Source organism: Budorcas taxicolor, chromosome 17 (assembly GCF_023091745.1).
Source record: "Budorcas taxicolor isolate Tak-1 chromosome 17, Takin1.1, whole genome shotgun sequence".
Taxonomy (NCBI): domain Eukaryota; kingdom Metazoa; phylum Chordata; class Mammalia; order Artiodactyla; family Bovidae; genus Budorcas; species Budorcas taxicolor.
This window is the reverse complement of record NC_068926.1, coordinates 15855382-15882165: the sequence shown is the minus strand read 5'-3', so window position 1 is coordinate 15882165 and position 26784 is coordinate 15855382. Positions and strand designations below refer to the sequence as shown.

General features: G+C 38.3%; 1 protein-coding gene across 1 annotated transcript in view; it reads right to left on the bottom strand.

Annotated features, from left to right (window-relative positions):
* INPP4B (inositol polyphosphate-4-phosphatase type II B) overlaps positions 1 to 26784 on the bottom strand; it is a 723258-nt gene that overhangs the window by 434805 nt on the left and 261669 nt on the right. Inside the window, exon 2 of the mRNA XM_052654320.1 lies at positions 20124 to 20185. The gene's annotated coding sequence lies outside the window, so the exon portion shown is untranslated. The remainder of the gene's footprint in view (positions 1 to 20123; positions 20186 to 26784) is intronic.

Genomic DNA, 26784 nt, shown 5'->3' with positions numbered 1-26784 from the left:
TAGAAAAATAAAATAATAAAAAGAATTCATGCCAACATAGAAGCAGATAACTAGAGAAGAAAACTGGATCCAAACCAATTAGAACCTGGATTCAAAGCAATTATTAAATAGAATTACCTAGACTTGGTGATGGAATTAGATGTGATATCAGAGTTGAGATAAAGGAAGACACAAGTTTCACATGGGACCCAGTCTAGTTTGGACTATTAAGCTCTCTGTAGAATACACTAAGTCCCCTCCATGTGAACCTTCAAGTTGTGAACTTGCAAAGATGCACACGTGCATTCCACCAACATCAGATGGGAATGAAATTGCAGCTTGCCCTCTATTTCCTACTGCGGATGACCCTTCAGGTCAACCATCTCCCACCTCCTCACCCTCCTCCACTCACTAACTCTTCTTGCCTGTTCACTCCATGTTAGCTGCCGTATGCCAGCTGTTGCGCTATACTGCTGTACTTTTCAAGGCACTGTACTGTAAGATTTAAAATGTTTTCTTTTGTGTGTGTGTTTGTTTTCTATGTATTATGCATGAAAAGTATTATAAACCTATTACAGTATAGTACTATATAGCTGATTGTGTTAGTTGGGTACCTAGGCTAACTTTGTTGGACTTACGAACATGCTTTTGGAAAGGAACTCATTCATATGTGGGGAACTTGAAGAAGGAATTACAGTCAAAGATGATGAGTTTGATTTTAAACATGTTTCTGAGATGCCTTGATATTCAGAAAGCAAATGAACACATGGGTCTAGATCATGGGAGAGATATTAAGGCTCTTAAAATATATTTTTGGTCAATTATTCTTGACTAATGGTTGAAGTCAAAGGGATGCATAAAGTCACAGAAAGCAAGGGCATGCACTAAGAAGAAGGATGACTAAGGACTCAACCTTAAGGCACAAAACTATTTCAGAAAGCAAGAAGACATGTCACCTGGGAAAGGGACCAGCAATGATTGGGAGAGCAGAGAGGAGTGACTAAGGGTGACAACATCATTGTTTCTCAGATAAACAATGCCACTGGGTTAAAAGATGACTTCACTTTTTTTAAAGAATGGGGACACATGTGCATATTTAAATACTGAAAGGACATAATCAAAAGAATAAAGAGGAATTAAATATTAAGAAGAAAGGAGATGATTGATGGGGCAAGGAAAATCTAGATGCTAGTATCTGCTGTAATGAAAGGAGGGGTAAATAGAAAATTAGATATGATCTGACACGTAAGGGAGAGAAACTGAAGGATATTCGCCCCATGGCGTCAGCTTTTTTTTTTTTTTTTCAAGGAAAGGACATATTTGTGAACTCTGGGTAAGTAAAGATGTCTCAACCTCACTTCAAAAGCACAGTTCATAAAGAAAAATGTTAATAAATTTGACTACATTAGAAGAAATATATTATGTAAGCAAAAGGTACCATTTAAGTGTGAGATAATTTATATACTGGGAAAATATATTTGGAACACAGAAGTCTTCCATTTCTGTTTACATGAGGATGGAAAGACTATTACTCCTACCAGAAACTCAAGAAAAAGCTGAATAGTATATAAAATCCTAACTTTTCCTTAAGTAAGCAGAGAGCTGAGGTCTCAAAGCAAGCAACCAGCCTGAGCTCTTAGCAAAGATAAATTCCTCCAGAGAGCAGGGCTGTCTTTCACCAGAAGAAGGGATGCTAGGCTCCAAACAAGTTTGAAATGGAAATTCAGTCAAAATATTTAATGACTTACTAAAGGTCAGGGTAGGTTACCATGAGCATATACAGCTACTGAGAGCCACAAACTCGAAAGTAGTTTATATCCACTAATAGACTTTTTTCTTCAGGAACCTCACCAGACGCTCATGAGAAAGACAGGGAGCAGAATAGGATGTGAAGAAAGCATCCTTGATAATTCAGGACTCTGGGAGGCAAGCAGCAGGAAAAAACATAGCGCGTCACTTGGACCCGCCTCTCTCCAGAACAAAATTGGCCAACACTGTTGCCGTCAGGGCACAGGTGAAAACTCATTGCGGTTAGGGAATGCGAACAAGAGAGGGGGAGGAAAGTTTCCTGAGATTGTTCCGTTACAGATCCTCTATTTCTAAGAGAAGGACAGAATCACTGAGAAAGCCCTATCCATAAGGCCCAAGAGCTCAAGACAACAACAATAAAAACACAGTCAGGAGAAAAGCAAATAAGCGATCAAGAAAACCAGACTCATACTATGCGGAAGTTGGAATTATCAGAAAGAGAATACACTAAAAATTGTAATGGAAAAGGCAAACAACCTGCATGACCAGATGGATATTTTTAGCAGAAACTATTGGAAAGAATCAAATGGAAATGCTAGGAATGTAAAAGACAAATATTTAAAGACATCAGAACCCTGATCTAAGAAGCACAGAAAGCACCAAGCAGAATAGTCACATACATACACACCCCAATAGTAAAAAAAAAAACAAAAAAAACAAACTTGTGCATATATCATATTCAAACTACTAAACACCAAAGTTAACGAAAAAAAAATTTAAGGTAACCAGAGCAAAACTGCAAAGTACAGATAGAAAGTTAGAAACAAGAAAACATTTTGACTGCTTAGGAACTATGTAAGTGACATATTTAAAGTTCTGAAAGAAGAAAAACTATCAGACAAAAATGCTATACAAAGTAAAAATAACCTGTAAAAATGCAGAGAGACAAAGACTTTTGCCCAGACAAATAAAAAGTGACAAATTCATCACAAGCAGAGCTGCACAGCAAGAAATACTAAAGGAAGTTATTCAAGCACGACATAACAGAAATATCTGGATCTGCAAAAGAAACGAAGAGCACTATAAATGGTATAAAGGAAAATAAATGTTAATTTTACCTTTTCTTACTTTGAGTAACTAAAAAAGACAATTTCCCAAAGCGGAGGTTGGCCTAATTTTCCTATTAAGGACAGATAGTAAATATTTTAGGCTTTTGGAGTCACGGAGTCTCTGTCAGAGTCACTCAACTCTGATGCTACAGTGTGAAAGCAAATAGTGAAAATACATAAGCCGGTAGGCCTGGCCATGTGACACTAATATTTTATTTGCAAAACTAATTGGTATTCAGACTTTGTTTGACCTGCAGACTAGTATCTACCAAACACTGGTCTAAAGCACAATTAATAGCAAATATATTGTATGCTTCTCAGTTCAGTTCAGTCGCTCAGTCATGTCCGACTCTTTGCGACCCCATGAATCGCAGCACGCCAGGCCTTCCTGTCCATCACCAACTCCTGGAGTTCACTCACTCACGTCCATCGAGTCAGTGATGCCATCCAGCCATCTCATCCTCTGTCGTCCCCTTCTCCTCCTGCCCCCAATCCCTCCCAGCATCAGAGTCTTTTCCAATGAGTCAACTCTTCACATGAGGTGGCCAAAGTACTGGAGTTTCAGCTTCAGCATCATTCCTTCCAAAGAAATCCCAGGGCTGATCTCCTTCAGAATGGACTGCTTGGATCTCCTTGCAGTCCAAGGGACTCTCAAGAGTCTTCTCCAACACCACAGTTCAAAAGCATCAATTCTTCGGTGCTCAGCCTTCTTCACAGTCCAACTCTCACATCCATACATGACCACAGGAAAAACCATAGCCTTGACTAGACGGACCTTAGTCAGCAAAGTAATGTCTCTGCTTTTCAATATGATATCTAGGTTGGTCATAACTTTCCTTTCAAGGAGTAAGTGTCTTTTAATTTCATGGCTGCAGTCACCATCTGCAGTGATTTTGGAGCCCCCCCAAAATAAAGTCTGACACTGTTTCCACTGTTTTCCCATCTATTTCCCATGAAGTGATGGGACCAGATGCCATGATCTTAGTTTTCTGAATGTTGAGCTTTAAGCCAACTTTTTCACTCTTTTTTCACTTTCATCAAGAGGCTTTTTAGTTCCTCTTCACTTTCCACCATAAGGGTGGTGTCATCTGCATATCTGAGGTGATTGGTATTTCTCCTGGCAATCTAGCGTATGTAAAAGTAACATCAGTAGCAAGATGATGAGAGTGAAGAACAGGGAGTTATTATCGCTTTCACACTAAAATGATAGGCTTCTCTGGTCACTCAGATGGTAAAGACTCTGCCTGCAATGGACGAGACCAGCATTCAATCCCTGGGTCAGGAAGATCCCCTGGAGAAGGCGATGGCCACCCACTCCAGTATTCTTTCCAGGAGAAGCCCCATGGACTGAGGAGCCTGGTGGGCTACAGTCCATGGGACTGCAAAGAGGTGGACACGACTGAGTGACTTTAACTTTCATTTTCACGCTAAAATGATAGTATACAATTATATCACTAAAATATATAAAAGTAGACTGTTTGCTCTTAATCCAACCACATCAATAATTACATTAAATGCAAACAATCTACACACACAGACACAGATACTTCAATTAAAAGAGTGAGACTATCAGCTCGGATAAAGAAATAAGTCCTAACTATATGCTTCATGCTGTTCGGGCTTAGTTGCTCAGTTGTGTTTGACTCTTTATGACCCCACGGACTGTAACACAGCAGGCTCCTCTGTCTGGGGATTCTCCAGGTGAGTATCCTGGAGTTGGTTGCATGCCTTCTTCCAAGGGATCTTCCCAACCCAGGGATCAAACCTGGGTCTCCTGCATTGCAGGCAGATTCTTTACCAGCTGAGCTACCCGGGAAGCCCTTCGTAGTTACATTTATGCGTCATATAAACATGAAATTTATATATTTTTCCAGTAGTCATGTATGGATGTGAGAGTTGGACTATAAAGAAAGCTGAGCACTGAAGAAGTGATGCTTTTGAGCTGTGGTGTTGGAGAAGACTCCTGAGAGTCCCTTGGACTGCAAGGAGAGCCAACCAGTCCATCCTAAAGGAAATCAGTCCTGAATATTCACTGGAAGGACTGATGCTGAAGCTGAAATGCCAAAACTTTGGCTACCTGATGAGAAGAGCTGACTTGTTTGAAAAGACCCTGATGCTGGGAAAGATTAAGGGTGGGAAGAGAAGGGGACAACAGAGGATGAGATGGTTGGAGGGCATCACCGACTCAATGAACATGAGCTTCAGTAAGCTCTGGGAGTTGGTGATGGACAGGGAGGCTTGGCGTGCTGCAGTCCATGGGGTCGCAAAGAGTCAGACATGACTGAGTGACTGAACTGAACTGAACTGAAATGTGATATATATGCTTCATAGTTATTTTAAATAGAATGACATACACAGGTTAAAGTAAAAGGATCAAAAAATGTAAACCATGCAAACATTCATCAAAAGAAAACTGGAGTGACTATATTAATATAATTAAAATAGATTTTACACCAAGGAATATCAAAAGGGACATTACATACATGTGTCTCACAGCAAAGCTTCATAATACATGAAGCAAAAACTTAACTAAAAGGAGAAACAGACAAATCTACAATGATACGCTTGGAGATATCAACATCCCTCTCTCAGTAATGGACAGAAAAAGTAAACACAAATCAGTGAGGATATAGAAGACGTAATAACACTGCCAACCACTTGACCTAATTGACATTTATAATACAATGAATTCAACATCAACAGAACATACGTATTTATTTCAAAGTATATATTGAATATTCACTAAGATTATATCCTAGATCATAAAACAAACCTGAACAAATTGAATAGAATTGCAATAAAAACATGTATGTGCATACAATACACACTCACACTCATTAGAATCAGAATGAAATTACTACAGTACATATCAAAATATGTTTGAAGGGAAATTTAGAGTATTACATGCTTATAAAAAAGAAGACATCAAATCAGTGATCGTAGTTTTCCCTTACAACTAGAAAAGGAGGAAATAAAACCTACAACAAGTAGAAAAGGGAAATAATGTGTGCAATTAAGATAACCAATGAAGATTTAGTATCCAGAAGAGCTTAAGAATGTTAGAAAAACAAACCCAACAGAAAAAACTAGCAAAACATGTAAATAAGCAACTCAAAAATATTAAACACAAATTGCCAAGAAACATATTAAGAGATTTTGAACTTTACTAGTTATCATGGAAAAGCAGGCTAAAATTACATAAGCATCGATAAGTAAAAATTTCAAAGTCTCACAACCTCAAATATTAATGAGGATTTGGAGCAACAGAAACTTTCATGCACTGAAGATGTTCCAATCATAATGGAAAATAATTTGGTAATACTCAGTTCAGTTCAGTCAGGTCAGTCGCTCAGTCGTGTCCAACTCTTTGTGACCCCATGAATCACAGCATGCCAGGCCTCCCTGTCCATCACCATCTCCCGGAGTTCACTCAGACTCATGTCCATCGAGTCCGTGATGCCATCCAGCCATCTCATCCTCGGTCATCCCCTTATTCTCCTGCCCCCAATCCCTCCCAGCATCAGAGTCTTTTCCAATGAGTCAACTCTTCGCATGAGGTGGCCAAAGTACTGGAGTTTCAGCTTTAGCATCATTTCCTCCAAAGAAATCCCAGGGCTGATCTTCTTCAGAATGGACTGGTTGGATCTCCTTGCAGTCCAAGGGACTCTCAAGAGTCTTCTCCAAAACCACAGCTCAAAAGCATCAATTGTTCGGCGCTCACAGTCCATCAATTGTTCTTCACAGTCCAACTCTCACATCCATACATGACCACAGGAAAAACCATAGCCTTGACTAGATGGACCTTTGTTGGCAAAGTAATGTCTCTGCTTTTGAATATGCTATCTAGGTTGCTCATAACTTTTCTTCCAAGGAGTAAGCGTCTTTTAATTTCATGGCTGCAGTCACCATCTGCAGTGATTTTGGAGCCCCTCAAAATAAAGTCTGACACTGTTTCCACTGTTTCCCCATCTATTTGCCATGAAGTGATGGGACCGGATGCCATGATCTTTGTTTTCTGAATGTTGAGCTTTAAGCCAACTTTTTCACTCTCTTTTTTTACTTTCATCAAGAGGCTTTTTAGTTCCTCTTCTGCCATAAGGGTGGTATCATCTGCGTATCTAAGGTTAATGATATTTCTCCCGGCAATCTTGATTGCAGCTTGTGTTTCTTCCAGCCCAGCGTTTCTCATGATGTACTCTGCATAGAAGTTAAATAAGAAGGGTGACAATATACAGCCTTGATGTACTCCTTTTCCTATTTGGAACCAGTCTGTTGTTCCATGTCCAGTTCTAACTGTTGCTTCCTGACCTGCATATAGGCCTCAAAAGTCACGTCAGGTGGTCTGGTATTCCCATCTCTTTCAGAATTTTCCAGTTTATTGTGATCCACACAGTCAAAGGCTTTGGCATAGTCAAGAAAGCAGAAATAGATGTTTTTGGAACTCTCTTCCTTTTTCCATGATCCGGCGGATATTGGCAATTTGATCTCAGTTCCTCTGCGTTTTGTAAAACCAGTTTGAATATCAGGAATTTCACAGTTCATGTATTGCTGAAGCCTGGCTTGCAGAATTTTGATTATTACTTTACTAGCATGTGGGATGAGTACAATTGTGCAGTAGTTTGAGCATTCTTTGGCATTGGCCTTTCTTTGGGATTGGAATGAAAACTGACCTTTTCCAGTCCTGTGGCCACTGCTGAGTTTTCCAAATTTGCTAGCATATTGAGTGCAGCACTTTCACAGCATCATCTTTCAAGATTTGAAATAGCTCAACTGGAATTCCATCACCTCCACTAGCTTTGTTCCTAGTGATGCTTTCTAACGCCCACTTGACTTCACATTCCAGGATGTCTGGCTCTAGGTGAGTGATCACACCACCATGATTATCTGGGTCGTGAAGATCTTTTTTGGACAGTTCTTCCATGTATTCTTGCCACCTCTTCTTAATATCTTCTGCTTCTGTTAGGTCCATACAATTTCTGTTCTTTATCGAGCCCATCTTTGCATGAAATGTTCCCTTGGTATCTCTCATTTTCTTGAAGGGATCTCTAGTCTTTCCCATTCTGTTCTTTTCCTCTATTTCTTTGCATTGATCACTGAGGAAGGCTTTCTTATCTCTCCTTGCTATTCTTTGGAACTCTGCACTCAGATGCTTATCTTTCCTTTTCTCCTTTGCTTTTCATGTCTCTTTTCACAGCTATTTGTAAGGCCTCCCCAGACAGCCATTTTGCTTTTTTGCATTTCTTTTCCATGGGGATGGTCTTGATCCCTGTCTCCTGTACAATGTCATGAACCTCTGTCCATAGTCATCAGGCACTCTATCAGATCTACTCCCTTAAATCTATTTCTCACTTCCACTGTATAATCACAAGGAATTTGATTTAGGTCATATTCTCAGTAACAGGGGTTTATTCTTACGTTTCATCTTTCAAAAGTAATAGCAGAATTAAAAATATGATTTCAGGAAAAAGTTTTTCTTTGGGAAAAAATGGCATAAGTTGGCAAATATTTTACCTAAAAAACAAAATCAAGCATATATTTAAGGTCAAAAGCCTCTCTGTCTTCTCATGAGTGTCCTCAACAGACAGAGGATAACTCTCATCAGAGCAATGGATGCACATTCAGGGGCAATGATTCTGCCCAGGAAAACCAATTAACCAGTTGTGTCAGAGGACAATTGAATTCCTCAGGCCATCAGTATGGTTTAACCACCTACATTAAATTTGGTGAGGTGATGCTTTGTCATGAGAGGATTAAAGATGTGAGCTGTCAAGGCTCCACTTTGATCAGAAGTCCAGCTTTGGAGGCTCAGTATTGACTTAGTTAGCTATGCTTCCTTTAACATGAGGAAGCATCACAGACATGAAATAGAAGACACATGGATAGAACATAACCAAAAACAACATTATTTGAAGGCTTTTCCACTGAAAATGTGGTTCCTGGATCTGCGGTGTCTGCATCACCCGGAAGCTTCTGAGAAACGCAGAACCTTGAGCCAGACCCCAGATCTACTAAATTTGAATTCACATCATAGCACAGATTATTTTTATGCATATTCAAGCTTGAGTCCCACCACTTTAAGGCAAATATAAGGTAAGAAATGGTTCTAAATCACAGTGAGTATTAGATGGTCACTGAAACTAGCAAATTCTTGATGTTCAGAAGGACAGAACACAAAGAAGCAATACAGAGAACTCCCTAGGACAAGCATAGTCGAAGATTTATGCCTTTGGCTCACTGTCAGAGGCCAGTCTGCCTGCTGCTCATTGGTTTCAGTTTAGGATAAGAACGACATGTATCTCCACTGTATATAAAGTAAGAAAGGGAGGCTCTGTCAATTCCAGTGATAAGGCATCCTTAACCCTGAGAACTCAGAGCACTTCAGCACCACAACAGATTTGCACCAGACTTTAAAATCTTAGTCGCTCAGTCATGTCTCACTCTTTGCAAAGAGTAGCCCGCCGGGCTCCTCTGTCCATGGATTCTCCAGACAAGAATACTGTAGCTGGTGCCATCCTCTTCTCCAGGGGATCTTCCTGATCCAGGGACTGGACCCGGGTCTCCTGCACTGCAGGCAGATTCTTTACTGTCTGCACTACCAGGGAAGCCCAGAACTTAAAGTTTCTAAATCAAAGATCCTAACAGGAAGCACTTGGAGCAGCTTTGGGAATATAGCAAGTCTGCCACCTGACTTGTTAAACTGTGTTCTGTGTTGTCACAAAAAGGAAAGCAATCTGAAGAATTACAAAGCAAATATGTGAAAAAATGCTTGATTTAATCTCAGTCAACTCTTCCCAAGAGGTTGGTTACATATGTCTACTATAACCACTCTTTCAAACACTGAGATAAAATGTTCTAACACAGTACAGAATTGAGACTTAAAGAAACTAGGGTTCATTCCGTTTAAGAGATGAGAACATTGAGACCCAGAGGTGGGACAGAAAAGCTCCACAGGCTTAGCAGCCACTCTGGGGTTGGTTAGAAGTTCTTTTGTTCTAAGGTGGGCTTTTAACTTTCTCTCTTTTTTTAAATTATTTTTTATTGGAGCATAGTTACTTTACAATGCTATGTCAGTTGCTATTGTACACCAAAATGAATCAGGCATACATATACATAAATTCCCTCCAGTGTGGATTTTCTTCCCATTCAGGTCACCACGGTGCACTCAGCAGAGTTCCTTCTGCTATACAGTATGTTCTCATTAGTAATATTGGTATCAACAGTGTTTATGGGTCAACCCCAATCTCCTAATTCACCCCACTCCCTCCTTGGCATCCATACATTTGTTTTCTACATCTGTGTCTCTATTTCTGCTTTGCAAATAGGATCATCTATACCATTTTTCTCAGAAAAGGCAATGGCACCCCACTCCAGTACTCTTGCCTGGAGAATCCCAGGGAGAGTGGAGCCTGGTGGGCTGCCGTCTATGGGGTCGCACAGAGTGGGACACGACTGAAGCGACTTAGCAGCAGCAGCAGCATACCATTTTTCTAGATTCCACAGATATGGGTTAATATACAATATTTGCTCTTCTCTTTTTGACTTTTCTCTTTCCGTCACAGTATGACACTTTTGGTTGCTACTCACACAACATCCAAAGGATAGGAATTTTCATCGAATGTTCTGGAAAAGGTTGAAATTTCAAGGAAATTTTTCTCTATAAATATTTCATGTGACACATGACATTTTGCTTACTTAACAAAAGCTTGTAAAACTGGTCACCAGCTCTAAACATATTGTTTGGTTTTTTTAATTGCTATCATACAGCAGAGGTTTAAAAAAAATGGTACAAGAAAGTTTTATAGAAATTTACTAGATGCTTGGGTATTTTTAAATGGCTTTCTCTGTCATCTGAAAATTATCTAAAGGACAGGCATCTACTGTCTATACTTAAGATGACAGAGCTTTTCTCCTGATACTATTATTCGGCAGCTGCGTGTTCCAAATGTAATGGCTCCTAGCAGTCCATCTCAAGCCTATCTCAAGAAGCAGAGGCGTGCAGAGAGAAGTTTAATTTGGATGGAGGTTGATTCTTCCTTCACACGTACTAAAGAGGGCTTTGAGGAAGTGCTATCTCAGCAACGTCAAATACTGCAAAGTCCTTAATGTTCCACACATCCACCCAAGGCCAGTTAAATACTACGTGTTTGAGAAAAACTAAAACTGAAGCTTTGGCTATATCCTCAGGCCATTTCTAATATAGACATCAGAAGTTATTCATTCACAGAACCAACTGAATTCCTTTTGAGACTACATTTCAGGTTCAAATTAGTATTGACTGAATTAGCTATGGTATCTGATGATTAATTTCTCATTTTCTTTTGAAATCTGAAATTTCAAAGTAAGATAATAAATTTAATTAAAATTTTATCTTCTGCTTTTTATTATGACAGGCAAGAATAAATGCATATTTATGATCATTACAATTTCGCTGTAACTCTCCAGAGATGTTCATAGAGTGCCCGAGGTTATCTACAAAGAATATAGTGTGACCTAACTAAGATTTCTCCATCATACTGCTTACTGCACACAGATGATAAGTCTGAATTCTCTCACTGAAAGCAGTTTCTCTACACTCAAATGTGTACACAATCACACATTCTACCTTAAAATATTTACTCAATAAAACTGCACTACAATAAGAGCAAACGATAGGTACTCAAAAAAATAAAATTTAATTGTTAAATCTGAATTGGGAAGAATATCAACAAAAAAAACAAGGCTGAGTAGTGAAGTTCCAAGCCATTGTTCCACCTGCAAATTCATTTAGTTTCTCTGGTGCCTCTCATGCAACTAAAGAAATCATGGATTAATTGAGTGAATTCCCTTTAAAATATGAGCTAATCTAGGATCCGCTAGAATATGTACGCATGCTGAATCACCTCAGTCATGTCTGATTCTTTGTAACCCTATGGACTGTAGCCCGCCAGGCTCCTCTGTCCGTGGGATTCTCCAGGCAAGAATACTGGAGTGGGTTGCCGAGCCCTCCTCCAGGGGATTTTCCCAACCCAGGGACTGAACTCATATCTCCTGCAGCTCTTGCATTGCAGGTAGATTCTTTACCACTGAGCCACCAGAGAAGCTTCTTTCAGCTAGAATATATGAAGGGCTATTACTGAGACAGTATGGAATTTAAGTATAGTTTTATGTGAAAGTAAGTCATTGATTTATGCCTGAATACTGAATAAATCTTTTTCCTTTCCCATCTTTGCAGTCTCAAGCTAAGGCTCTCCAACTTTTAGGGCTGTTTTCACTTCTCATGTAAGGAGAAGTAAGGAAAGAAAATATCATAATCATTAATGCATGTGACATGTATTTATTGAGAATCTGCTATATAGAATAACCTGTTTAAATGGAAAAGATTTTTATATTCTGTCAAAAGTACTAATTTTCAGTCCTTAAATAGCATAAGCAATATAACATCCACCTCTTCACCCTCCTCTCCCTTCTCCCTCCAACCCCCTACTCCCCAAACCCCTCTCTCCCTCCCATGAACATTTTAGCACTTAATACTGCCTGGTTCCTTTCCCATTAGTGAACTCTCTGGGAATTTCTTCATCAATTATTTTCCTTTTGTCTGGCAAGTTCTTAAGTGTGTCTCTGTTTGACTTGACTATTTCTTGCTGTTGTTCTAGGGTCTTTTAAAACTCTATGTTAGTCTAGTGTGCATATCTGAATCCCTCTCATGCCTGTATGCTTAGTTGCTTAGGCGTGTCTGACTCTGTGACCCCTTGGACTGTAGCCAGCCGGGCTCCTCTGTCCATGGGATTCTCCAGGCAAGAATACTGGAGTGGGTTGCTATGTCCTTCTCCAGGGGATCTTCTCCACCCAGGGACTGAACCCATGTCTCCTGTGTCTCCTACATTGGCAGCAGAATTCTTTGCTGCTGAGCCACCTGGTAAGGAATGGCATGCATTGTTACAGTAATTTAGCAGGAGTGACATAGCAAAGTGGTGAAGAGAGCTATTCTGGACCCAGACTGCGGAGGTTCTGCACCTTTGGGATCTAGGGCAATTAACTAAATCAAACCATTCCTTAGTTTCCTCATCATAAGTTGGGAAAATGGTAATACCTGTTTAATGAATTGTGGAGAGGATTAAATAAATATATGCAAAATTTTAGGTATTGCATTTCTAGCAGAAATGGACCAAGGAAACTGAATATTATATGCCTCACTGATTACAAGCAGAATCAAAAAGCAAGCTACTTGAGCATCTTGAAAAATAAACAAAAGCAGGAAAGTTGTGAGAGGGAACTAAAGTGTAAAGACAGAAACCGCATGCGGTGACTTTTCATTTTCCCCCATTTTCTTTCAGTTCAGATCTGAAGGAAGTTCTTGTTTTTTGACATGAGCCAAAAAACTGGCAAGTTTAAAAGAATTTAAATCATATGTGTATATTTTCAGAACATAATGTAATTAAACTAGAATTCAATAACAGAAAAATATCTAAAAAATACAAATATTAGGGAAATAGGTAACACACTCTTTATTTAACCACTGGGCCAAACAGGACACCACAAAAGTAATTAGAAAATAATTTGAATTATGAAAGTAAAGAATAATAATGAAATTTGTGGAATGTACCCATGATAGAAGTACTTATAAAAATTTATTATATTAATATTAGAAAAGTTTCAAATTTATGATCCAAGTTACCTTAGGAAACTAGAAAGAGTACATTTTCATAAAACTAGTTTTCTAGTAAAACTAGAAAGACTACATTCTCCCATAAAGGAGGGAATAATACATATTAAAGCAGAAATCAGTATGATTGAAAATTAAAACAATTGAAAAAAATTCAATAAATCCCAAAGATAAATAAAATTGATAAACTTATCCAGACTGACCGAGACAAAAGAGAGAAGCTATACATTAGCAATATCAGGAATGGAGAAGGAGACATCACTACAAATTAGAACTTAAATAATAAAGAGATATTCTGAATAATATGAAAATAAATGTAACAAACAAGGTCTTACTATATAGCAGAGTGAACTGTACTCAGTATATTGTAATAAACCATAATGGAAAAGAATCTGAAAAAGAATATATATGTGTATATATAACTGAATCACTCTGCTATACACCAGACATTAGCACATTTTAAATCAGCTATAAAGTGTAATTATATAAAACTGAACAAATTGCTTGAGCAAAAACTGCCAAATCTCACTCAAGAAGAAATGTGTAAGCTGAATAGTCCTGTACCTATTACAATACTTGGATTCATGTTTAAAAGCTACAAACAAAACTCCAGGCTAGATGACTTTTCTGATGAGTGGTACTAAAAATTTGAAGAACAAATAATAAAAATCTACACAAACTCTTTGAGAAAACCCAAAATGGGGAATAATTTCCAATTTCTTTTATGAGGCCAGCATTATCCCAGTGCAAAATCAAAGATGCTATAAGAAAAGAAAAATACAGAAAAACATGAATTTTGACTCAGAAAAAAAATATCAACCAAAGCTTAGCTATAACAGATCTAATTCAACAGTATATAAAAGTAGTTCATTCTAGAATGAATCAGTATACAGAGGAGTTTATCTAGGAAGGCAACATTAAAAAATCAAATACATATGATCATCTCAAAGAGGCAAAAAAAGTAACTGACAAAAATTCAACATCCAGAAAAAAGAAACTCTCAGTCAGAAAACTGTTTAATAAACAAACAAACAAAAAACTCTCAGCAACTTAAGAATGAAAGAGAAGAACTTTGATTATGGAAATCTACAAAAGTGTTATAGTTACCATCGCAACTAGAAAATAAAAGACTCAGTACTTTGATGCTAAGATCAGGAATAAGGTAAGAATTTCCACTCTCACCTTTCCTCTTCAATTTCACAGCAGAAGTCATAACTAAAGCAATAAGGCAAGGAAAAAAACAAAAGACATACAAATTGGAAAGAAACAAATTCGCAGACAACGTGATTGCCTGGGTAGAAAATAGCCAAAAATATATACCAAAAAAGCTAGAAAAAATTTTATCGAAGTTGTGCAATATAAAGTCAGTATACAAAAATCAATTGTCTACAAAATAGCTATGAAAATGGGAAAATAAACTTCTCAAAAGAACCATTTATTATAGGACCAAAAGCAAAAAGTTAGAAACAAAATCAAACAAAATATGAACAGAATCTTTATGCTATAATCTACAGAACACTGATAAAACAAATAAGACAAAATCAAATGAAGACATATACATGTGTGTGTGTGTTCATCGGAGAAGGCAATGGCACCCCACTCCAGTACTCTTGCCTGGAAAATCCCATGGATGGAGGAGACTGGGAGACTACAGTCCATGGGGTGGTGAAGAGTTGGACACGACTGAGCGACTTCACTTTCACTTTTCACTTTCATGCACTGGAGAAGGAAACGGCAACCCACTGGAGAATTCCAGGGACAGAGGAGCCTGGTGGGCTACTGCCTATAGGGTCGCACAGAGTCGGACACGACTGACGCGACCTAGCAGCAGCCGGAGTGTGTTCATGGACTGAGTCTCATGATTGTTAAGATGTCAGTTTTTTTTCTAAACTGACCACTAGAGGCAGAGCTAGGCTCCTGACTGCAAGGTACATAGCTGTCACAACTAATACATTTAGAAAGGCAACTGGACTCACGGCTGATGTGACTGCAACCTGGTGCTCAGTGGCCTAAATTCATACTACCAGTAACTCAGAAACCAGTGTTCAATCAAGCAGCAAACACAGTCAGAGGTCCAGTCCCTTGCTGAGCTGTTTGGTAAATGGTAACAAAAATAGAGTGGAGGGTAAAAGGAAAGAGCCATTAATATACAATGTGGCTGGGCTCTCATTGGCACTGTGTTCAGTGTCACCTTATATACTAATAAATGGGCAACAAGGAACAGTGCCTGAACACAACACACAACAAAACAGAAAGCAAAGTGGGTAAGATAATTATCTCAACAGATAACCTGAGACTGCTTCATGGAGGAGATGCTATTTGGCCAGATTTTAAGAGATTTATACACCAGAAAGGTAGGTACAGATAAAAGCAAAGGGAGGCAGGGAAGAGGGAGGGAAAATGAGAGAAAAGAAGGAAGAAAAATACCGAAAGTGGAGGCAGTGCGAACAAAGACCTAAAGTTACAAATGTAGAATATGCATAGATAACAGGAAATTAGCTAGTCGGATGGGAGCAGAGTGCATGGAGCAGCAACAGGAAGTGGGTTCACTATCACTGAATGAAATCATCCACAGGGAGGCATAACCACTTGTGTTTCCAATGTTAGACATGGTGTTTGTAAACCAGAAGATAGGGCAATCAGGGTTACCTACTTCCTGCCCTGTTAGTTCACTGCCTCACTCTAAGTAAACAAATACTAACTGAGCAGCCCTTATGCCTATTATTAAACAAATAATAAATGAGCAACACAGAGGCAAAGTACTGTGAGTAATTCAGGAGCAATATGTCACTATATCCTTAAGTGGGATTTACACTCTGGACAGCAGAATCCAAACTACTCACAATTAAAAAAAAAAAAAAACCACAACAAATACTTCAGGTAAAAGGATTAATGAAACTGCCTTCTAGTCTTTGCCTCCAAGGAACAGAATCAATAAGCAATTTCTGAATCTATGGTATTGGCAATATTCTGCGCTAGATATTAAATGTATAGTCTCAAATTTAGTTTTGTTTCCTTTTCACTTTTTCTCTTTTTCCCTTCTTTCTAGAACTGAAAGAAGTTCTCTAGAAGGTATCTAGTTAACTAGAAGTTATCTAGTCAGTGTGTAAGTCGAGACAAATGCTAAAGAAACCACATTGTAGAATAGATATTTTTAAAGGACCTCTTAAAATACCCATTTTTTTAATGGGTAAACTGCGATTGAGAACAATTTGAAAATTTGTCCAGGGTCAGACAGAGAATGAGTTAGGGAGAAGGGATTTAACTCCAGTTTGAACACTTTAAAAATCCATTGTTTTTATACTGAGCAAAATACAGTCCCTGAAAACAATTTAAAGAAATTAAAAGAATTGTCATTTAGTTGTGAAAATTCCTTCTGAAAAAGGAAACAGTGAAGTTCAATTTCATGCCAGAAAGTGTGTTCCTCAGGCACCAACTCATTCTAAAATAGGTGATTATTCAATCTGGCTATAATATTACCCTCTCTGTTTCCCTCCCTGTTTTATGTTTTCATGTTAATCATTTTACTTTCTTTTCTTTTTTTAAGCCATATTCAATTAAGATTTCTAATTAGTTTTCAAATTTGAAACACATCTCTAGTAGAAAGCAAACCACAAGAGCAGTAATTAAGGGACAGCTGTCTCATCTTTCTGGGGAAGAAAAAAGGCTTTTTTGTTTCTAAGTTATAAATACTAGAGAAGTTTTCAAGATTTTTTTTTTTTAAGAAATAGTTAACTGAGTAGTTAACTGACTGAATTGATCTAAAAAAGTCAGTGTTCTTTCCGACACATGCTGAGAATCTTTCTTCTGGGATAACCTTAGGTTAACTCTAACACTATGAACTTTTATTGCTGCAAATACAGAATCTCCACATTTTATACAAAACCAATCATTTCTTTAGATTCTAAAGTAGGCACTAACCCAAGATATCTCCCTCACTTTTAAAATTATGTGACTTTTACAAATAAAGGAGCATAAGCGCTTTCAGTGGAGAGGAATAAGATTCACAGCAGCTAAGATGCAGATACTATTTTTTTGTGTGCGGTTTTCCTTTAAGAGAACAAATACTACTAACATTAACACTGAAAATTACTTCAGTTCAGTTCAGTCACTCAATTGTGTCCGACTCCTTGCGACCCCATGAATTGTAGCACACCAGGCCCCCCTGTCTATCACCAACTCCCGGAGTTCACCCAAACTCATGTCCATTGAGTCGGTGATGCCATCCAACCATCTCATCCTCTGTCGTCCCCTTCTCCTCCTGCCCCCAATCCCTCCCAGCATCAGAGTCTTTTCCAATGAGTCAACTCTTCGCATGAAGTGGCCAAAGTACCGGAGTTTCAGCTTGAGCATCAGTCCTTCCAAAGAACACCTGGGACTGATTTCCTTTACAACGAACCGGTTGGATCTCCTTGCAGTCCAAGGGACTCTCAAGAGTCTTCTCAAAAACTCTTTCAGAAGCATCAATTCTTTGGCGCTCAGCTTTCTTCACAGTCCAACTCTCACAGCCATACATGACCACTGGAAAAACCATAGCCTTGACTAGACGGACCTTTGTTGGCAAAGTAATGTCTCTGCTTTTCAATATGCTATCTAGACTGGTCATAACTTTCCTTCCAAGGAGTAAGTGTCTCTTCATTTCATGGCTGCAGTCACCTTCTGCAGTGATTTTGGAGCCCCACAAAATAAAGTCTGACACTGTTTCCACTGTTTCCCCATCTATTTCCCATGAAGTGATGGGACCAGATGCCATGATCTTCGTTTCCTGAATGTTAAGCTTTAAGTCAACTTTTTCACTCTCCACTTTCACTTTCATCAAGAGGCTTTTTAGTTCCTCTTCACTTTCTGCCATAAGGATAGATTACTTAGTAAGCTTTTACTCCAGTATTCCTTATTGGTACTTTCAGGTATTATTTTCACATACAAACTATAATCAGGATTTGAAGCAATTAACCATATAATTCAGTTCAAGAAAACTCTTCTGCCTGAAAAGCTAAACCACTGAAGCAAACAGTTTGTTTGTTTTTTCCTGGCTTGAATTATCCAGATTCTAGAAAATTATTAAACACAACTTAATGTGCAAATCCATAAAACAGGTCTAGTTACCTAAAAGCAGGCCAGCCTCAGGAGCATAAGGAACCCCTTAAAATACATATTTCTAAGAAGAAACTTCTAAAACAGTTCCTAATGTAAACCTGGAAATAATGGTTAAGTAATAGCAAGTTCACTAAAGGTACACACACATACAGAAACACATTCATATACGTATATACTACAGAACTTCCCAGAACCTATGTTGATGCATGTTTAAAGCTCCTAAGAGTGGTACAGTATTCAGAAATTTTCAAACCTTTTTGATCCGAAACCGTTTTATATAGAACAGATCATGGAACTAATATTCGGACTCACTGAGAAACTTATTTTGCAGTCATAAGCTTTTTACACTGTACACTGGCAGGAGATGCAGGAGGGTAGGGTTGGGTGGTAGATTTGAAAGCTTCTACTAATACACCCAGGGGACCAGAAGAAAGACCAAATGACATAGGACAGAAATGCCAAGGGCAAAACGGGGTCAAGCAAAGCTGGTCTGAAGATGCTTCTATCATAACCACTGAGACCCTATGGGACTAGGCTGATTGCCATAGTCATTCATTTTACTTCTCTTTGGCTGCACCCCAGGGGATGTGGGATCTCAGTTCCCTGCGCCGGGATGGAACCTGTATCCCCTGTGCTGGAAGCATGGAGTCATAACCACTGGGTCATCAGGGAAATCTCATTTTTCAACACAGCTTCATCTTCTGCTTCTCTCCGCCTCTGTGACCTTCCTTAATCTTTGTCAGTTATGTTCTTTATTCGCTGCTGTTGCTTCTACCTGGGACTCTTTTCTTTATACTTCAGCTCTTAGCTTAACACCATCTTCCACAGAAACACCCTCTGCTTAGTCCATCTGATTCCTCTCTTCTTTCCCAGTATTTTCCCTACAGAATCTCTCTTCATAACATTTATCACAGTTTTTATTTATGTATTGATACTTGTGTATTTATTTCATATCATGTTCACAGGACTACAAGCACCATGAAGGCAGGAATAGACTATGCCTGTTTTGTCCAAATTTATGATCACCAAATACCTCATAGATGAGTGTTTGCCATATAGCAGGTCTTTTATAAACATGTTTCAATTTAATAATAAATAATAATTAATTCCTTCACATATCTCCCTGAGAGAAAGTTGCTCAGTCGTGTCTGACTCTTTGCGACTCTATGGACTATACAGTCCATGGAATTCTCCAGGCCAGAATACTGGAGCAGGTATCCTTTCCCTTCTCCAGGGGTCTTCCCAACTCAGGGATCAAACCCAGGTCTCCTGCACTGCAGGCAGATTCTTTACCAGCTGAGCCACAAGGGAAGCCCATGTCTCCCTTGGGTTGGCCTAACTGAAATCCTCAAAATTGATTTAATGTATACATAGAAATAAGTTCCTCTTTAGGATATAATTATCTATCTATAATATGCAGTCATACACAATCTAAAACATCAAACTTGCATTTTTGTAAAATATTTTTATAATGGGGGCTGTAGGTTTAAATAAATCATCAATCTAAATCAATATTATGGGTTGATTATTGAGAACCACACTCGTACCTGCTTTCTTGTATTCTTCAAATACTTCTACTCTTTATTACGGCCTTGCTGATTTCAGAGCTCTGCAAAGAACAAAAAGACAAATGTTAGGATTTGGTGTTTCACCAGGAACTCCTCTTTAAAAAAAAAAAAATTACTGGAGTATAGTTGCTTTACAATGTTGTGTTAATGTCTGCCATATGGCAAAGTGAATCAGATATACATATACACATATCCCCTCCTTTTTTGGATTTCCTTCCCACTTTGGTCACCACAGAGCACTGACTATATATACTTCCTGCACTATACAGTAGGTTCTCATTCATTATCTGTTTTATACATAGTATCAATAATGCATATATGTCAATCCCAATCTCTCAGTTCATCCCACGCCTTCCTTCCCCCTTTGGTGTCCATACATTTGTTCTCTACATCTGTGTCTCTATTTCTGTTTTGCAAATAGCTTCATCTATAGGAATGCCTCTTTCCTAGGTAAAATATTTAATTTGCTTGCAATACCCATTATTCCAATCTTGAGGACTTATGATCACAAGATTCATGGAATACAGCTATTTCTTATTTGTATTCAACTTAATCTGCTTCTTTCAGCTCACAGAGGTCTACAGGAAAGAAGTCTAGCTGACTCATTTATTTGCTTTCATGCGCCAAGCATTATTCTAAGTTTTTGGATCAACTCATTTATTCCTCATAACTACTGGGCAGGCAAGGGTTAACTCAGCAGGCTTGAGTTCCTGAAATGCTATCCTTTCTAAAGAAAGGTCCTTCTTCAGAACTGGCCTTAGTCTAGCTCCTGGAAGATGACCTCTGAGCTCTTGGAATAGGCTGATTGATAAAGTCTCCATATGTGTTTCTACTGCTCTAGGTGGCCCAGATACATTTATGGTGAACACCTGTTTTTGCTTGAAGAGGGGTGGCTGAAATCTGAATAGTGAGGTCAGTCATCTGGTGCTGCAAGCTTCTGTGACTGACCTCTAATAAAACTCTAGACACCAGAGGTCAGCTGAGCTTCCCTGGCTGACCACATGTGACCACTTCACACATGTGGTCACACATGGTGGCTGAGAGAATTAAGGGCATCCCCATGTGCCCTTAGGGGCTTCCCAAGTGACTCGCCAGTGCAGGAGGCAAAGGAGACATGGGTTCGATCCCTGCGTCAGGGAGATCCTCTGGAGTAGGACATGGTGACCCACTCCAGTATTCTTGCCTGGAGAATGGCATGGACAGAGAAGCCTGGTGGGCCACAGACCAGGGGATCTCAAAGAGTCAGACACAACTGAGTATGAACACACGCAGGTGCCCTTAAGACATACAACACCTCCTAGAACTAACACCAAAAAGGGATGTCATTTTCATCATAGGGGACTGGAATGCAGAACCAGGAAGTCAACAGATACTCAGAATAACAAGGCAAGTTTGGCCTTGGAATACAAAATGAAGAAGGGGAAAGGCTAACAGAGTTTTGTCAAGAGAACATGCTGGTCACAGTGAACACCTCCTTCAACAAGGACATTACCAGATGGTCAATACCAATATCAGATTATGTTCTTTACAGCCAAAGATGAAGAAGCTCTCTACAGTCAGTAAAAACAAGACCTGGAACTTACTGTGGCTCAGATCATCGGCTCCTTATTGCAAAATCCAGGCTTAAGTTGAAGAAAGTAGGGAAAACTACTAGGCCATTCAGGTATGATGTAAATCAAATCCCTTATGATTAGACAGTGGAGGTGATGAATAGATTCAAGGAAGTAGATGTGGTAGACAGAGTGCCTGAAGAACTATGGATGGAGGTTGGTAACACTGTACAGGAGGCAGAGAAACCATTCCAAAGAAAAAGAAACGCAAGAAGGCCAAGTGGTTGTCTGAGGAGGCTTTACATATAGTTGAGGAAAGAAAAGAAACAAAAAGCAAGGGAGAAAGGGAAAGATATACTCAATTGAATGTAGAGTTACAGAGAATAGCAAGGAGAGATAAGAAGGCCTTTTCAAATGAACAATGCAAAGAAACAGAGAAGTGAAACAAAATGGGAAAGACTAGAAACCTATTCAATAAAACTGGAGATAAAAAGGGAACATTTCGTGCAAGGATGGGCACGATAAAGGACAGAAACAGTAACAATCTCTTCTTCTCTATCAGAAGAAGATATTAAGAGGTGGCAAGGATACACAGAAGAACTAAACAAAAATGGTCAAAGTGAATCGGCTACACATACGCACTGCTGCTGCTGCTGCTAAGTCACTTCAGTCGTGTCCGACTCTGTGCGACCCCACAGACGGCAGCCCACCAGGCTCCCCCGTCCCTAGGATTCTCCAGAACACTGGAGTGGGTTACCATTTCCTTCTCCAGTGCATGAAAGTGAAAAGTGGAAGTGAAGTTGCTCAGTCGTGTCCGACTCTTAGTGACCCCATGGACTGCAGCTCACCAGGCTCCTCCATCCATGGGATTTTCCAGGCAAGAGTACTGGAGTGGGGTGCCATTTACACACGTATCCCTTCATTTCTGGATTTCTTTCCCATTAAGGTGACCACAGAGCATTGATTAGAGTTCCTTGTGCTAAACTGTAGGCTGTCATTAGTTATCTATCATATACATAGTATCAGTAGTGTATATATACCAATACCCACCTATGACTGTGAGTATAACAGCTTCTCTGAATCTTGCGAACCCTCTAACAAATAATTGAGACTAAAGGTGGACTTTGGGATCCCCAGCAAACCACCCTGTGAGATACTATTACCCGCATAATATAGACAGTGAAGTGAAGTGAAGTGAAAGTCGTTCAGTCATGTCTGACTCTTTGCAATCCCATAGACTATATAGCCCACCAGGCTCCTCTGTCCATGGAATTCTCCAGGAAAGAATACTGGAGGGGTTAGCCATCCTTCTCCAGGGGATGTTCCCGGGGATTGAACCTGGGACCCCTGCACTGCAGCCAGATTCTTGACTGAGCCACCAGGGAAGGAATTGGCAATGGACAATGAACTCTGAGGTGAGCCAGAATTCCACAGCTAGTTTAAGTGTTAGTATTTAGATTTGAACCCAATGATCTGGTTTAGGCATTTTACCACCACTGTGACATGTGGTTTATCAAAATATTTATTATGTGCTGTTCAATACGTGTTTCAAAAAATGCCACCTGGTTCTTTTTCTTATTTTGTTAGCAAGGATGATAATTTTCAAATTGTAAATGTACCATCAATTACCAAATTTCATTTTGTCTGTCAACAAAAGAGCAATAACTTTTATTGAGTTAAAGTTGTACTTTCTGCTGTATTTTACTCAAAACAAATTCTCTCCCAGTCATGTCAACAATGCAGATGTGAAGTTAAGATTTTCTCATTCACAGCCTCATATATTTCTTCTATATAGTTTTTAATACAGGGGGATGACAACTACAGAGTTAGCTTTAAATCAAACACCAGGTTTTATTTAATTTGGGGAAAACAAAACACCTTATCATGGTTTTTCTTAAGATTTATGATATTTTGAGCCTAAGAGATCCAGAATTGCCTTGAAGTGTTAGAAAAAATAGTCTCACAACAGGAGAAAGCATTAAACTAATCAGTTGCTATTAAAGAAAATGTAAACCGTCTACTGATTTCTAAATACAATGGATTAAAATAATATGCCAGTTATGTACAAAAATTATGAGTTCACTATATTAAGCTTTTTTCAGGTAGACTGCAGAAAACACTTTGGTCTAGTTAATCATTTTCATCAGGTGTGTGAAGTAGCTTTATTCATTTGACTTATTCTAACACTGGAAAAAAACCCATAGTTCATTATCTTATCTTTTTAAATGCACCCTAAACTAAGCATTGGACACTGTTGTACACATAAGGATTCCTGTGTCTTGTTCTTATCACTCAGACTGCACATCTCTTGATATTCTGGTGTCACGACAATCGCAAAAGTAAGGAGTCTACCTTGCAGTGTGGATATTCAGAGGCCAGTGTAGTCTCAGACTGTCCAAACAGTCCTTAAAATAACTTCCAAAAGTACAAGTAAAGAATGCAGGGGAAGGGCAATCCCTCACATAGTGATGATGAAATACATGGAACGTACACTGGATAACTGTGAAAGTGCAAAGAATAAACGCTTAAGATGCAGAAGCATCAATGGTGTTATGTGAGCCTGAGTCTTTCATACTTGTTTTGTCCCCTTTATTTTGTTATTTATTACTTCTCAGCTCCCATCACGAAACAAGAACTAATTTACCCAAACCCACCAAGGTGCTGGGTTGTCTTAAATAAATATCCCACACAGTGAATGCAAACGAAAGCCCTATTTAACACTTCTTATTGCCTTCACAATAAGTGATCAAGTAGAATACTGGCCTTAATTAGGACATAAAGTTTTCTTTAGAAAATAGAGAATTCTATCTTAGACAACTTCAACTAAATAGAATATTATTGACTAGCAAAGAAATTAGGCAACATTTTTATTTTATTTATTTATTTTTTTTTTTAGGCAACATTTTTAAACTGGTGTAGCCTCTATTGGGCTCTACCTTATGCTTCCTGGGTTCCTATATTCATCCCCTGTGGCCCTAAATGGGGCAGGCTCTCATGACTCACATTTTCCCTCTACTCAGGAGTTCTGGTGTGATGGGGATATAGCCAAAGTCCGAGCTGGATAGCTGCCTTTTCCACACTGCCCCATGAAAGCATGCTGGGCTTGAGACACCTTGTTGTTGATCTCAGACAGCCTGATGACTCCAGGTCAAGAGTCCCATCAGTGAGAGGTTTGGGGATATTATGCCACAGGCAAGAGCTAAGTAGGGTGGGGTTTAGAAAGGACTAGGAAGAGATGACATATATGTCAGAATGTTGTATAGTATGGAGATCCTCTCTGCTTCTGAAAAAGCTCAACTATTTGTCCCCTAAAAGATCCAGCAGTTAAAACCCATTTCACAGATATTATATATAACATACACACATATATATACACACATAGTAGAATTACTAGAATCTGTCTCTGAAATAGATGTGAAAATTTAACCCTATCTCAAAAGTAGACTTTTTAAAAATTAAATTTTAATTAAAGGATAATTTACAATACTGTGCCTCCCTCTTAAACCTTCCTGCCACCTCCCATCCCTCTGGGTTGTCACAGAGCATTGGATTTGAGCTCTGTGCATCATACAGCAAATTCCCACTGGCTATATAACTAAAAGTAGACTTTTAGAATCTTAGTTTAGGTCTTCAATTTCCACCTCTTACTGTAAAAACAAAATAGGATTTATAATAGCTAAAAATGAGATTATTCTCAAGTGCTGACAATCATCACATCAACTAAAAAACTACAAACAATTTTCTACAAGAATTTAGAAAATGAATCAAGAAAAGTCTCAGGATACAAGATAAATTTGCAATAATAACTTCAATATAACAGCAATAAACAGAAAGTAAATTTTTTTTAAAATAAACAAATGTAGCTCCCAGTGGCATCAATCGTCCTGACTCACTACAGCAGTAACAACAAAACCAACAAAGTACTTATGAATAACTCTGTCAAAAAAAATTATTAAAAGCTATAAAGGAAATAAGGACTATAACACATGCACGAGCAGGAAAGTACTTACAACAAAAATATCACTACTCCTGAAATTAATTTATATTTTTAGCATAATTCAAATCAAAATTCTAGTAGGGGTAATTTTAGAGTCTGTCAAAACTTTCTAAAGTTTACTTGAAGAAAGAGTCATGGATCATAAGGAAAATTTTGAATATAAATATTAATGAGATGTTTTGTTCTAACTAATGATAAAACACGTTGTGACACAACATTTAACATAGTACAGAACTGGCTTAGAAATTGACATATAAGATATCCCAGAAACATCCTATTTTATGCATTTATTCAACATATATTTAATGCCTGTCATATGCCAAGCACTATGCTAGTTATTGAAGGGAAAACACAATTCCTGCCCTCAGAAAAATTTGAAGGGGGGAAAACTAGCTATTTTCATTTTGATAGAAATTGACATAAATGGGCATAGGGCTTTATGAATGCGTATAGAAAAGAAATCTAATAAAATAGACACCACTAATTAATGAAAAAGAAATTGTTTAATAAGTAATGTTGAGACAATTGCCTATCTTTTGAAACAAAAATCTAATATGTCCCATTAGATATAGATATAAGTTGCAAACATATTATGGAACTAAACACAAATGAAATGCAACATAAAAAATAAATGAAAATGGAATTGATTATTTATATGTCTCTTTGGAGAGGGCAAGTCTACTTCTGAAGGATATAAGTGCTAAAAGAAATTAGAAAGAATAAGACAGGTTGACTGGACTACGTGAGAAAACTTCCCTAGGTAAAAAACATAAAAAGAAAAAATTAAAAAGCAAAGCAGATGTGAAATTATTTGCAGCAAATACAATACATCAAAATCTATTTTATATAAATACTAAATACCAAAATCAAAATGAAGAAAGAGCTCATTAATGAACATATGGAAAAATGTTCAACTTCATTAGTACTCAAGGAAATAACCATTAAAACAATGATCGACAATATTTCATCTAACAAATTGGCAATGAAGAGAAAATGTTCATCTATGGTGCCATTTTGAAATTGTTTTGAATGCCACTTTTCTAAAACCTGTAAAAGCTCTACAAGTATTCCTATCCTGTTGCAGAAAATCTTG